Below are 12,762 nucleotides of genomic sequence, written 5' to 3' on the forward strand. Positions count from 1 at the left end.
GAATTGGTGCAGGGGACAGGGCTTCAGATGTATGGATCATTGAGATCCTTTCTGGGAAAGGTATGACCGGTACAAAAGGGATGGATTACACCTGAACTTGACAGGGCCAATGTCCTTGCGGGCAGGTTTGCTAGAGATGTTAGGATAGGTTTAAACTAGGTTGGCAGGGGGATGGGAACCAGAATGGTAGGTTAAATGATGGAAGAGTTGGTGTAAATGTAGATGCAACGTGTAGAGAGACTGTGATGAAAGGATAGGCCATGGATAGGGCAAAATTGCAGTCAATGGGATGGGTTGAATTGCATCTTGTCACGAAGTTCGGGATATGGCCCAAGTGAGAGATACTGAAGCGGGTCGATATTTCACCAATGCTAGTCTTCAGAGTCAGTTGACCCGACTGTCTAATTTTTCAGGAAAGGCCGAATGCAAACAGGCAGTGAAGCATTGCTGTACTGTGTCCAAGCCTCGACAAATACTATGACAAAATGAAAGGCGTTAAATACTATCACAGTGAAATAATTAGCTGACAAGTGCATATTCAGGAGCACAATTGCTGTATCTGCTGTGCTGCTGAATGTGTGGTTGTGACACATCTATCTTAATGCAAGATGTATCAGGAACAAGGATGATGAACTTCGACCATGGATCAGTAAATGGAAATACAGTGTTGTAGCCATTTCGGAGACTTGGCTGTCACAAGAGTATGAGTGGTAGCTGGATGTTCTGGGGTTCAGATGTTTCAAAAGGAATGGAGAGGGAGGTGGGAGAGGTGGGGAGTGACATTGCTAACCAGAGATATAATCACAGCTGCAGAAAGGGAGAATGTTCTGGAGGGATTGTCTACTGAGTCAGAAACAGGAAGGGAGCAATAACTCTAGTACGAGTATGCAATAAGCCTTCTGCGATAGCAACAAGACACTGAGGAACAGGTCAGGCGGCAGATTTTGGAAAGGTGCAAAAATAGCGGGGTTATTTTTTGCCAGCAACATGGTGAATGTCTTGGTCATCACGGACCACTACACCAGGTATGCTCAAGCTTTTCCTACCAAGGATCAGAGTGTGACTCAGTGGCGAAAGCGCTATAGGAGAAGTATTTTGTGCACTATTGTCTTCCCTGGTGGATACATAGTAACCAGGGACAGGACTTTGAGAGTAAGCTCATCTATGAGTTGCTGGGCACGCTAGGGGTTGAGAAATCGAGGACCACACCCTATCATCCGCAGGGCGATCCCCAACCGGAAAGGTTCAATCAGACGCTGCTAGACATGCTCGGAACTCTGGAGATCAGCAAAAAGAATCGATGGAGTTGACAATCGGGCATCTAGTTCACTGTTACAACTGTACACACAACGAAGCTACTGGTTACTCGCCCTACTATCTTATGTTTGGGCGCGAGGTAAGGTTGCCCATTGACCTTTGTTTCAGGACTGATGTGGGTGAGGTGTCGCCGAAACCTTACTGGAAGTATGTGTCTGATATGAGGTGTTACGAGAATACACATAAAATTAAGATGTTTGTTGGCCTGGGCTAGCATCAGTGGCATCAGCAGTTGGTCTGCCACCTGCCCTCAGGGGAAGGAGAGATAAGGAACAATGGAGCAGCGTCTGGAGATGTGTAATGAAGGGATGTGGGAGAGAGAGCTGTCTGGAGCGGCTCCCCCCTTTGAACCCTGAACTGTTTGAAGTGATGGACAGGCGATACCCCAGCAGGGGGATAAAAAGGGACAGGTTCGCTAAGACAGACACACACGCCACCCGAGATAACGAGACCCTGGAAGCGGTGCGCCTCTCACGAGTGGGTGAGAAGTGCCAGACAACGACAAGGGTGGAAAGGTACGATCAGCGGGAACCCGGTGTGTGTCCGCCCTTGCCTGGGTGCCGGGTTCACTGCAGAGGATCGACCGCATCTGGAGGAGGGGTCACAGTCGGTGACCTCAGGTGACATCACCAAGGACCCGCCCAAAAGTTGCTTGTGAGCCATCCCGCTGGTCTGTGAGTGAATGATCAGTTGTTCCTGTTCTCTCTGTCTCTCTTCCCCCACCTTGTCCATCGCCATGGCAACGATTACTGCGAACTGGACTACTAACTGGACTGAACTTTGAGTCATTTTGAAATTGGTCATTTACCCCTAGACAACGATAGAGCTTGATTGATGCTGTTATCTTAATTCTGTGCACATGTGTGGTTATCATTGTTGAATTGTTGCATTTATTATCCTTTCGATTACTGTGTTGCTTGTTTCTTTAATAAAACTTTCTTAGTTCTAGTACTCCAGACTCCAACTGAGCGATCCATTTCTGCTGGTTTGGCAACCCAGTTACGGGGTACGTAACAGAGGAAAGAACCGAAAAGAGCTTACGAGTTGGCCGGGGAGGTGGCCACCTGGCAGAATCGGGGAAATAAGAGGAGGTATGACCAGAAAGTAAAGTTCTGTCAACTCCTACTGGGAGACCGAGTCCTCATCAGGAATCTGGGATTACCAGGAAAACACAAGCTGGCTGATTGCGGGGCAGCCACGCCCTATGTGGTGGAGAGTCAGATGCCAAACCTACTGGTTTTCCGGGTGCGGCCCAAGGATGGAAAGGGGCCTATCAAGATTCTCCATCGGAATCACCTGTTGCCCCTGGGGCAAGACGTACAGGTAGAGCAGGAGCCTGACGAGGTGGCTGCACCCAATACCAGGACTCTGCGTCCCCGCAGGGTGCAGGACATGCCTACCCCGGGAGAGATGGGCCCAGTCCCAGCCCCTGTGAGGGATACTGATTTGGAGGATGATAACTGGGATTTTTGGTACATTCTGCCGTTCGCTGATGCTCCCGTGATGGAGGAAGAGACCCCTGGCCTTTCCCCCACTGGGTTAGACGGGGTAAGAGGGGCTAGTGAGGGGCAGTCCGTGGTACTGCAGGTCGCTGAAGGAGAGGATGTAGGGCCTGAACCAGAGATAGAGGGTTCCGAGGTGCAAAGGGGCTTGGGTGACCGCTTGGGGGAGGGTTCGCCTCATAGTTTCAAAGGGTCCCCCGTAGCGTCCAAAGTGGAAGAGTTAGACGAGGGGGTACATAGGTCTCAGAGAAGTTGGAAACCCCCAGAGAGGTTGGCCTATGTAGCACCCGGGGAACAAGGTGTGATCTCTATTGTTTTGGGGAGTCAGATCACTGCTTTCTGTACGTGGATTGGGCTGTGTGTTCTACAGGAAGGGATGGCGAATTATCTGAACGTCATGAGGGCATGTCTTATTTCAGTGGGGGGAGAATGTAGGGTCCTCAGTAATGTTAGCTGGAATGTTAACTGTTAATCGCTTATTACCAAAATGGCTTCTCGTACTGTTAACTGCTGAGCAAGGGGTTCTCTGTAACAGCAATGTTTGAGTTATACTATGTGATAATGGAAATTGTATTCATTTGCTAGCCAATGGAAGTCATGTTATGTTATCTTGTATACGTGTGCTGAGTTGAGGAGCGTGGGCTTTTTTGGGAGGTGTGTGGAGAGGATGGACGTGCAGGGAAAGGACAGCGGTTCCAGAGCGGCAGATACCGACCTCGGGGGTTCGGATTGTGGCCAGAGTCTCAGAAGGACGTTGTGGATGGAATCGGAGGTGTGAGGTCCAACGTATTAAAATATTATGTCCACAAGACTGATAAGTTACTTATGTGGCGACTTTTCTTTTAGTTGTTGCTACTAACCCATCACCAAAGTTTGCCATAAAGTATAATTCTTCACTTGCACTTTGTATATTGTTTGATATTTGTGTCATGGCTGATCATTGGGTATCTCATACTCTATCCGCACCAAAGCAATTGCACTGTTTGGCGGAGTCGACGGCTATTCACCCTAGGCAACAGGAGTCAGTTGGGACAAACACCTCATTATAGGAAGGATGTAGAAGCTTTAGAGAGGGTGCAGAGGAATTTTACCAGATGCTTGGATTGGAGAGCATGCCTTATAAGGAAATCTTGAGCAAGTTGGGACTTTTCTCCTTGGAACTAAAGAGGATGAGAAGTGACTTGATAGAGGTGTACAGGGTAAGAGACATAGATAGCCTGGACTGCTAGCGCCTCTTTCCCAGGGCAGCAATGGATAATATGAGAGAGCATAATTTTAAGCTGGAAAATATAGGGGAATGTCAGAGATAGGTTCTTATACAGTGAGTGTTAAGAGCATGGAACGCACTGCCAGGGGTAGTGGAAGAGACAGTTTCATTAGTTACAGTACATTAAGAACATTTAAGAGACTCTTAGATAGGCAGGTGGATGAAGGAAAAATGGAAGGTTATATGGAAGGGAAGGGTCAGATCGATCTTGGAGTAGATTAACACAACAAGGGCGTGTACTGTGCTATACATTCTATGTTGTATGGTCACAGGTAGAATATGTAAACTCCACACTGGGATTGCTGGATTTGTGAAACCAGATACTTCAGAAATCAGAAATCCAGATGCTCGCTGTCCTGGGCCTTTGCTGCTACCATTTTAAACTGTTGGGAAACTGCCAACTCTCCAGTACAGTGGAGAATCTCTACTTGCTATCTGAGCCAGAAAATGACTTCCTGAGAGATATCAGGTTTTCAAATTTACACACTGGAGTGCTGTTTCTACTTCCAAATCCCCCAGCCTTCCTTCTGCTGTCCCTTTTCTTTAAGGCACACCTTGAAATCTACCTCTGAACATGTCTTAGGTACTTCTAAAAAATATTTTTCTCTTTGGTTCAGTGTCAATGTTTGGCTGATCAGACCCCTAAGAACTTCCATGAAATGGTTTCTGTGTTTATAGTAATCCTCCATGTTGAGAGACAAGCCACCAAACACCAGACTGTAAAAGCAGTGAAGTGCAACCTCTCAGAAGGCATAACAAAATTCAAACTCTTCTAATACATTGGATTTTCAGTCGTAGGTGTGTCTTACTTGCAGGCAATTCCACGTGCCCACTACAATCATATTTGATAAACATATAGCCATGGCTCTCTATGGTATTTGCTTTTCCTACTGCATTCGTGAAAGAATGTAAAATCCCCACTAATTTCTAGCTAAGCTTTTCTGTTATGTTTCACCAACTGCTATGCTTTGTATGTACATATAATTTGCACTTATGGCATTATACATCAGGTAAATCAAAACCTTGACAGCATTATTGTTGATGTAATAAGTTTTTAATACTACTATTTGTTAGCGTGCATTTTGAACTACACAAACAATGCCGTGTAAATTGAGAAAAGAGAAAACTGTTGATTCAATAAGTTTGTGTGTGAAACACAAAGAGGCCTTAAATGGTAGAATTTGTTACCCGAGCAACTATATACACGTCTATAGTAGCATTATTTGAGAATCATTGAAGTGAATGAACTAAATAATTACTACAAGGGGGATTAATTTAAAGGAATATGGGTAGGGCAGTGGATGAGAACATTTTGAAATTTCAGCTTTGGGTTCTCTACCGCTTAGAACTAAAATGTGAATCTACGCACATCTCTATTGGCTCAGAATCACAGTAAAAAGCATAATTCACCTTCCCTGAAAGATCATCCAGTCAATAGCAACCAGCCAAGAGAACATTTGACATGCCATTTAATGAATATACTGCATGACAGATGAAATGACACTGCATCACAGAACCTACAGTAAGTTACAATGGTCTACATCTAACATAATCAGGGCCCCAATTAATCCACAACCAGATATAGAAAGTATCTATTTCCTCCACTCTCTGAGCATAAATATCACTCTTGCTCCATAATTAGATGGAGAACATTATACTCTATAATCAGACAACACAAAACTGTAATCAGTATTGAAATTCACACAGCAGTGCTTCTGTTAATGCTGATGTTTGGGACTCGGTTTATGGAGAGCATAGAACAGATAAGGCACTGGTTATCCAGCGGTCGTTGGTACGTGCAGTGGCATGAGTGATGCCACCATCTTTGCCGTTCCTCACTCACTCAGTGATATTATCTGACATGCACCTGAGCTTGTCTGGGCTGATGACATAAGGCCTTATGCTTGCTCCTCTAGCAGAACAGAATGTTGGTTATTACAAGACTGATTTGTCAGGAGAAGTTTGAGTTACACTACATTAGTCTTTCCTCACCAGTCAAGGCTCGCTAGAGTGTCGTCAACCTGACATTGAAGTCAGGGATCAGCTTGTTTCACTTTGCGATGTAGACCATGATTTTTTCCAAGTCAGAGAGGTCCTCCTCAACCTTGCTAAAGTTTCTTAAGTTAAGGCATGTTCATTGAAAACCCATGTTAATCTTGTATTATATTGAAGAGTTATAAGGCACTCACTGATTCCACAGGGAGAGTAGCTGAATTGCTGGACCAGCTCATCCTTCGTGAAGATCATTGGGTGAACACAGAGTTCCTCTTCTAATTTGTTTCTCATAAAGGTTATGTCCTTTAGGTAGAAACGTCAATGACAAATTGTCTGAATTCCTGAGCTATGATAGCAGATGTGTCACTGCAGGGATTATCCCTGAGGGTTCTGATGTGCAAAGTCCCAAGCTTCATTCATGGAATGGAACATAAAAGATAGAAAAATGTAACACAGAAACAGGTCTTTTAGTCCACGACATTGTGCTAAACTATTTAAACTAATGATGTTAACTAAACTTCTGCCTGTATATGATCCTTATCTCTCCTTTCTCTGCAATTTCATATGTCTGTCCAAGAACCTTTTAAGCACCTCTACTATCTGTGCCTCTATCACCACTGACCAGTCCTAGCAATGCATTCAAGGCACCCACCACCCTGTATAAAAAAACTTCCTCTGCACAACTCTTTTGAACCTACCCCCTCTTACTTTAAATGTATGGCTTCAACTATTAGATATTCCAATACTGGGAAAAAATATACAGCTCCCTACCCTTTCTCCGTCTCTCATAATCTATAAAATTTCTATCAGGTCTTCCCACAGCTCCCACTGATCCAGAGAAAACAACCCAAATATGTCCAACCTCTCTATTTTGCCTGTACCCTTTAACCCGGGCAGCATTCTGACAAACCTCTTCTGCATCTACTCCAACGTTTCCACATTCTTCCTATAATGGATCAACTAGAAGTGAATGCAATACTCCAGATGTAGGCTAACCTTTTATAAAACTGTAACTAACTTCCCAGGTTGCCTGTGTGAATCTGCCTCACAAAGGTAACTCTGCTTAGTCCATTCCCACACAGACAGCATGTCAATCCCCAAATCAAGAACTCAGAGTGGCTACAACAGTCCTGAAGTTCCCCAAAACCTGCAAACCAGACCTGCAAAAAGACTTCTGGATTCTATACCATGAAGAGCCAGGACTAGTTTGATGAGAAAGATGAGGAGATTGAGGAGCTAATTAATCATTCACATTAAGCATTCCTGGGTTGCAAGTTCCACAATTCTCAAAGAGAAAACAAGCAACTGCATAGGCCACTGAAGGTCGAGATCTACCTGAAAACCTGTGACTCAAAGAGTAGATTGTAGCTAGAGGGCATGCTAGGAGGCTTAGCAACTCACTGGCAAGATCATCCATGGTCCAAACACCAAAGCACCTTCACTCTCTGACAAAGTGATGGTTTCTACACAAGGTTGTCAGAATGCAGCAAGCTCTGCTGGGTAAGTGGACTTTGCTGATGGAGAGATGATCATGTCAATATTGGCTTTTGGCTTGACAACATGACATCCATACAAATCAGGTCTGCAGATGTTGGCGTTCTTGCAGCCTATTAGTTATTAGTAAGGGTGAAGGGAGGACAGTTAGGCTGAGTGAAATGCATATCCTTCACCATGTGGGTGCTGCTAGTGTCTCCAACTGTAGCATCTTGAACCCCATCTTTTGAAGCTTGAGTAGCACTTGGAGTCACTGTGGTGCATCTGAATCACCGAGAGCTTTGTCATTGGAATTCTTTGGTAGCTTGTCACACTGGAACTTAAGAGTGAGCAGGTAGAGAGGGCAAAGGGTGCCTACCACACAGACAGGAGCAGAGACAAGTAATGCAGGAGCCCACTGAGTCAACTACAGTCTCTCACATCATTTCCCCTCAGGATAATGTTGGAAGTGGTAGCTGCTTGTGGAAGTTCAGTGAGAACCTGGAGCATGGTACTATTAGTAGTTCAACTGCACAGGACAGGAGGAAGGAGAGTGAAAAAGCACAGTGATGTGTGATAGAGATCAATCTGCAGTTATGAAATTATGCATGGCATAATAATGGATAATTAAAATCAGAACCAGTCTTCAGGAAATAAAACTTGTTCACAATTTAACTTCCAACTGATACTCTGAGCCGAGTGAAACCATTCGTGGGACATCCTAAAAGTGTCCCATTGAAACTACCCAGGGAAAGACAATCAACAGAAGTTCATCACACACAAAATCCCAGAGACACTCAGTCCTGATGAAGGGTCTCAGCCCAAAATGTCGACTGTTTATTCCCCTCCATAAATGCTGCCTGACTTGCTGAGTTCCTCCAGCATTTTGTGTGTGATGCTCAAAATTTCCACCATCTGCAGAATCTCTCGTGTAGATGAATGTTCACGTTACTCAGTGATCTTTGAAAATTTCAGTATGTGATCAGGGAGGTCATTAAATGGCTGTCTCCTGTATTAGCAAATTTTCAAAAGCATATCTCTGCCATTTAACAGACAGGTAAGGACAAGTCTGTTTTGTCACTTAACATACTGGCTAGTTCTATATTCATGGAGCCATCCCTCAACACTGTGACAGAAGGGGTATGTGTTGGCTGTCTGGAGTTTGTGCTCAGAATGTTTTAGGACACCAATACTCAATATTCAAAGGAGTTCTGCTAGTTGGGATGTGCAGCCACTGTAAGATCATAAGACCATAAAACAAAGGTGCAGAATTAGGCCATTTTGCCTATCTAGTCTGCTCTGCCATTCCATCATGACTGATTTGTTATCCCTCTCAATCTCATTTTCCTACCTTCTCTCCGTAATTTTCAACACCCATACTAGTTAAAAACCATTTAACCTCTGCTTTAAATGTACCGAATGACTTGGCCTCTTCAGTTGTCTGTGGCAAAGAATTCCACAGGTTCACCACCCTCTGGTTAAAGAAATTCCTCCTCATCTCTGTTCTAAGGAGATGTCTATGTATTCTGAGGCTGTATCTTCTGGTTCTAGACTTCCCACTTTAAGAAACATTCTTTCCTCTCTCTGTGTATTTTAAGTTTTAAAAAAAGAATTCGAAAAGGTCAAACTACATCATATGGAAATGTTGAATAAATGGTTTCCAAGTTTCTTCACATTTAATCGAAAGGTCGGAGGTGCCACTTCTAATTTTCTCTAAATTTAAACAAGATATAGTTTGAGAAAACCATTGAAATGTAGTAGGGGGATTGACCTCTTTCCAGTTCAATAAAATAAATTTTCTAACCATTAATGTTGAAGAAGCAATCATCCGACAGGCTGAAGGGGATACGTAACTACCTTCCATCATTGGTAACCCACAAATTGCAGTAACAGGGTGTGGTTGTAAATTAATACGCAAAACAGTCGAAATAATATCAAAGATATCTTTCCAATATTTATGCAAGAAAGGGCAAGACCAAAACATATGAGTCAAGGAAGGAACTTCAGAATGGCAACTATCACAAATTGGGCTTATATGTGAATAGAACAAGCTAATTTGTTAATTTGTGGAGTTAATGACATTAATGATTCTATGTTAGCCTGTCTTTTTTTTCTATAGTTTTGTTTTTAGTTTTATTTAGTTTAGATTAATATCGCTTAGTTTAATTAATGTTTTTTTTTCTAATTTGGGTTTTTTTTAGATTTTTTTTCATTTATCCCTTTACTATGTTTAATTATATTTAGAGCTTGGGAAACTTTATACATCTGTATTATTACCAATGCTATGTTTGCGATGTCAGTTATTAATAATGTAATCCCAATCTCTGTTCATTAATATTGTTGTTTTGCTTATAATTTTGAAAATTAATAAAAAGATTGGAAAAGGAAACATTCTTTCCACTTCCACTTTATCAGGAGAGCTCATCCGACTTGCAGTGGAAATTGGAATGGGAGGGGAAAAATTGAATAGCTACGGTCCATGTGGGTATCAACAACGTAGGAAGAATGAGGAAAGAAGTTCTGCTGTGAGGATTTGAGCAATATTTGTTAAATTAAAATGCAAAACCAAAAGGACAATCTTGAGATTGTTACCTGAGCCACATGCACGAGAGAGCAGGGCTCAACAATTGGTGTGGGAGAAGTGGATTTGTATTAGTAGGACATTGGCAGCAGTATTGGGGAAGGATGGGAGGGGCTTCACCTGAACTATGCTGGAACCAAGATCCTGGCAAACTACATAAGGAGAACTTTATAGAGAGTTTTAAAGTTAGTAACACGGGGATGGATTCACCAGCTTGAAAAAGTGTGGATAAAGTAAAGGGGAAGGAGAGTGCAGAAATGGTTACTGAAGTCTCCAGTATAAAGAATGAGACAAGAAGTTTAGAAAGGAGTAAAATTTTAACTTCTGGTAACATGGAGACAAAATTGAAAAGAAGGGGGTGAATGCAGGACTGAGGGTGTTATATTTGATGGCACATAGTATACAATATAAGGTAGATGACTTTGTATCATAGATTGAATTTGGCAGGCATGACGTAGTGAACATTAGAGTCATGGTTAAAACAAGATCACAGTTGGGATCAAGATCAAAGGAACACATCATATTGAAAGGACAGACAGGTGGGAAGAGGGGGTGGGTGGCTTCATAGGTAAAAAAGTAAATCAAATCCTTAGAAAGCAGTGACATTAGATCAGAGAATATCGAATCGTTGTGAGTAGAGTTAAGAAACTGCAGGGGCAAAAAGGCCCTGATGGGAGTTATATATAGGCCTCTAAACAGTAGCCAGGATGTGGGCTACAAATTACAATGGGAGATAGAAAAGGCATGTCAAAAGGGCAATGTTATGATAGTCATGGAGGATTTCAATATGTAAGTAGGTTGGGAAAATCTGATTGGTGTTGAATCCCAAAAGAGGTAATTTGTAGATTGCCAACGAGGTAGCTTTTTAGAGCAGCTTGTGATAGAGCCGATGAAGGAAAAGGCAATTTAGGATTGGGTGTTGTGTAATAAACCAGATTTGATTAGGGAGCTTAAGGTAAAGGGACCCTTAGGAGGCAGTGATCATAATATGATAGAATTCACCCTGCTGTTGGAGAAGGGGAAGCTCAAGTCAGATGTATCAGTTTTACTGTGAGGTAAAGGGAATTACAGAGGCATGAGAGAGGAATTTCCCAAAGTTGATTAGAAGGGCACCTTGGCAGAAAAGCAGTTGCTGGAGTTTCCGTGAGCAATTCAGAAGGCACAGGGTAGATTCATCCCAAAGAAGAAGCACCATTCTAAAGGGAGGATAAGTCAACTGTGGCTGACAGGGGAAGTCAAAGACAGCATAAAAGCAAAAGAGAGGGATTAAAATATAGTAAAAGTTTGCAGTAAACTAGAGGATTGGGAAATTTAAAAAACCAACAGAAGGCAACTAAAAAAGCAGTAAGTGGAGAAAAGATTAAATATGAAGGTAGGATAGCCCATAATATAAAAGAAGATACCAAAAGATTTTTTTCAGATAAATAGAGTGAAGGAGAGACAGGAGTGGAAGTTAGATTGCTGGAAAACGATGTTGGAGAGGTAGTAATGGAAGCAAAGAAATAGTGGATGAAACAAATAAGTATTTTGCTTCAGTTTTCACTGGGGAAGACACCAGTAGTGTGCTAGAGATTCAAATGTTGTGGGCAGACATGAGTGTAGTCAATATAACTAAGGAGAAGGTGTTTGGGAAGCTGAACGATCTAAAGGTAGATATGTCATTTGGATCAGATAGACTACACTCCAGGGTTCTGAAGAGATTGTGGAGGCATTAGTAGTCATATTTCAAGAATCACTGGATTCTGGAATGGTTCTGGAGAAAAAAATCGCAAATGTCACTCCACTCTTTAAGAAGGAAATGAGGCAGGAAATTATAGACCAGTCAGCCTGACTTCAGTACTTGACAACATGTTAGAGTCCGTTATTAAGGTGGAGTTTTTGGGGTACTTGGAAGCGCATGATAAAATAGGCCAAAGTTAGCATGGTTTCCTTCAAGGGAAATTTTGTCAGACAGATCTGTTGGAATTCTTTGAGGAAACAGAAGGCAAGATAGACAAAGGAGAGTCAGTGGATGTTGTTTACTTGGTTTTTCAGAAGACCTTTGACAAGGTGCTGCATATTAGACTGCTAAACAGGATAAAACCCATGGTATTATAGGAACAATACTAGCATGGACAGAAGATTGGTTGACTGGCAAAAGGCAAAGTGCATGAATAAAGAGGCCTTTTCTGATTGGCTGCCAGTGACTATCATGTTCCACAGGGGTCAGTGTTGGCTCCATTACTTTTCACATTATATGTCAATGATTTGGATGAAGGAACTGATGGTTTCGTGGCCAAGTTTACAAATGATACAAAGATTGATGGAGGTGCGGGTAGCATTGAGGAAGCAGGGAATCTACAGGAGGACTTGGACAGATGGAATACAGAGTAGAGAAGTGTATGGTCATGCACTTTGGTAGAAAGAATAAAGGCATAAACTATTTTCTAAATGGGGAGCAAATTCAAAAATCTGAGGTGCAAAAGAACTTTGGAGTCTGAGTGCACGATTCCCTAACTGTTACCTTGCACGTTGTGCTGGTGGTAAGGAAGACAAATGCATCATCTATCACCTTCTAGCTTGTCCTCCTTCCCCTGTCTCCATCTTTTTAATGTGGCATCTTCCCACTTTCTTTCCAGTCCTGATGA

This window comes from Mobula hypostoma, chromosome 7 (assembly GCF_963921235.1).
Source record: "Mobula hypostoma chromosome 7, sMobHyp1.1, whole genome shotgun sequence".
Classification (NCBI taxonomy): domain Eukaryota; kingdom Metazoa; phylum Chordata; class Chondrichthyes; order Myliobatiformes; family Myliobatidae; genus Mobula; species Mobula hypostoma.